A 2,447-nucleotide genomic window follows, 5' to 3' on the forward strand; every position below is an offset into this window, starting at 1 on the left:
AGCTTTATAACATTGCTTGGCATAGCTTAATGAGCTTGATACACACTGATTGATGAATTTTTTTGCCTATCAGAGAGGCTAAGAATTGCTATTTGCTAAATTTTATTTTAAAATAACATCTATTTTAAAAAACATTGAATTCATCTTCCAATTTATTAATTTTATAATCTAATGGCCAATACATTCTTGATAACTTATACTTACACTTATTTAAACTGATATTAAATTTATAATTCAGTATCATTTCAATTGTTTTGTATTTCACTAGTTAATATTATGTTTACATGTGTGAATTGCCAGAGAAAAATCAGACAACATACAGTACTGAAGGATGCAGTACTGTTTATTATACTGTATAATAGTACCAATATGCATGACTGACCGTGACGTCAAGTCATACTTGGTTGCACACACACTAACCAGGTTTCATGAATAAAGCTCTACCTTTGCTAAAGACAAATCTGGAAAAACCCACTTCCATTATGTTCATTTAAATTCAAACACTCACCTCGTAGCAGTGAAATAAGGTAATTACAGCATTTTATTAATTTGAATTTGTTAAATAATCATAATGAAGCTTTAATAGATTGACATACTACTGTTAAACTTTCATCTATGATTGAACCAAAATAACCAATCAGCATAAATACATAGGACATTAAACTATTTGTTAGCAACATTTGAAACTAGATCAAATATATTAGGAAGTCTCTATAGGCCTATGAGAGGCACACAGGCGCAATATTGGCCGGTTATCAACAATATAAAAAAAGCAGAGGTATATCTTTTCATTAGATACAACCTAGCATTAGTAGAGAAGTCCAAAAGCAAATTATAGCACTATTATTTGCTATAGCAGATTGTCTGATAATTATGCTCGTTATTGATATTGATATTGGTCTGATCATAGAGGTATTTTTATAACTCCATGGTCTGATGTAGCTGGTTGTAGAAGTTTCAAATCCTAAATTTGCGGCAATAGGATTTAGGGTTAAGCATGTCGGGCGTTCGAGCCGATGAGTTAGGGTTAAAGTCAGGCTCCGGAGGAAAAAAAATGTTTGATATGTTGTAGAACTGATTTTTCTAAGACAAAAAAAAGTTGTTTGACGAAAAACTGGGGAACGGTGAATGAGATAGAGATTTTTTAATATTTAAAAACTGGGGGAATAAGGTGTAAAAATGGGCAGTTACGCCCCTTTACATGAATTCACAAACTTTTAAACCGCCATACTTCACTTCCAAACCATTTATTCACCTACACAAAATTCAGGCCCTACAGTATGTTCCGAAAGTATTTGTAGTGCATCGTACTCTGGTACAAAGCTTACGTAAATCTATACGTAAATGAAGGAAATAGCCTTTAATTAATTTAAAGAATACTAAACTGTTTCATAACCTGCTGAAAATAATTTGGAAATCCCTCTGGCAGTGAAGCGGACCAGAAATGATGTAGATTGCGGTTGAGTACATGTTAAAAAACTAGTTGTGGTTATTGAAAAAAATATTGAAGCCAACAGAACAATCATCTGCACTATTTTCAGCGATGTGAAACTAAAACCTATTGATGAAGTATATTTACACAACGTCATATGATTTGAATGACGTTGTGTAAATTATATACTTGTCTCTTATACACATCTAGATGTGTATAAGAGACAGATTACGTACCTAGGCCTATGTGGTTGGCTACAGATAGCCAAGTGTAGAGTACGAAAAGCTAAAAAATTCATATGTAAAGAAAAATCATCCTAGAGCAATGCTGAAAAGCTACCGTCTCAATAGAACAAAAAATTCCATGTGGGACCTTGCTATCATGTATCTAACGACAGCGTCCTCGTCATCAACAACACCACAGTGCGGCAACACGAAATTTGCTGTACATACACTCATCGCTACTGACTGATTTGAATGTGTGGTTTAATACACATAAAAGCAACTTGTAGCCTACATTTATTTCCTGTAGTATCTGATCTAGACTAGGGCCTAGGCCTACACTCACGTACGTACCCAGCCAGCCTATTCGTCTTCGTCAGGCCAGCTTGCATTACAGTACATTGACACGAAATGTGCTGCACACATACACTCATCTTTACTAACTAATTTGAATATTATGTGGTTTAATACATATAAAAGCAACTTGTAGCCTACATATCCTGTTATCTGATCTATTACACACACGTACTACTCAGCCAGCCTATAGGCCTAGTGAATGTAGGTAAGAATGGCCCCGGTAAAAATGGCCCCATATGACAGGTAGGTAAAAATGGCCCCAATGAAAAATTCGGTAATAGAAATGATATATTTTTTTTAATCTTCAAATACTTAAATACTGTATAAGCAAGAATTGAATCAAGAAATAAAAAATGGCCCTCAATTATAAAATTCAAGAAAAAAAAAATTAATAATAAATAAATAAATAAATGCTGTAAAATACCCTGTAGCAAAAA

The sequence above is a fragment of the Anneissia japonica genome, unplaced genomic scaffold, assembly GCF_011630105.1.
Source record: "Anneissia japonica isolate Jap-2015-1 unplaced genomic scaffold, ASM1163010v1 scaffold9291_len582782_cov165, whole genome shotgun sequence".
In the NCBI taxonomy this organism is placed as follows: Eukaryota; Metazoa; Echinodermata; class Crinoidea; order Comatulida; family Comatulidae; genus Anneissia; species Anneissia japonica.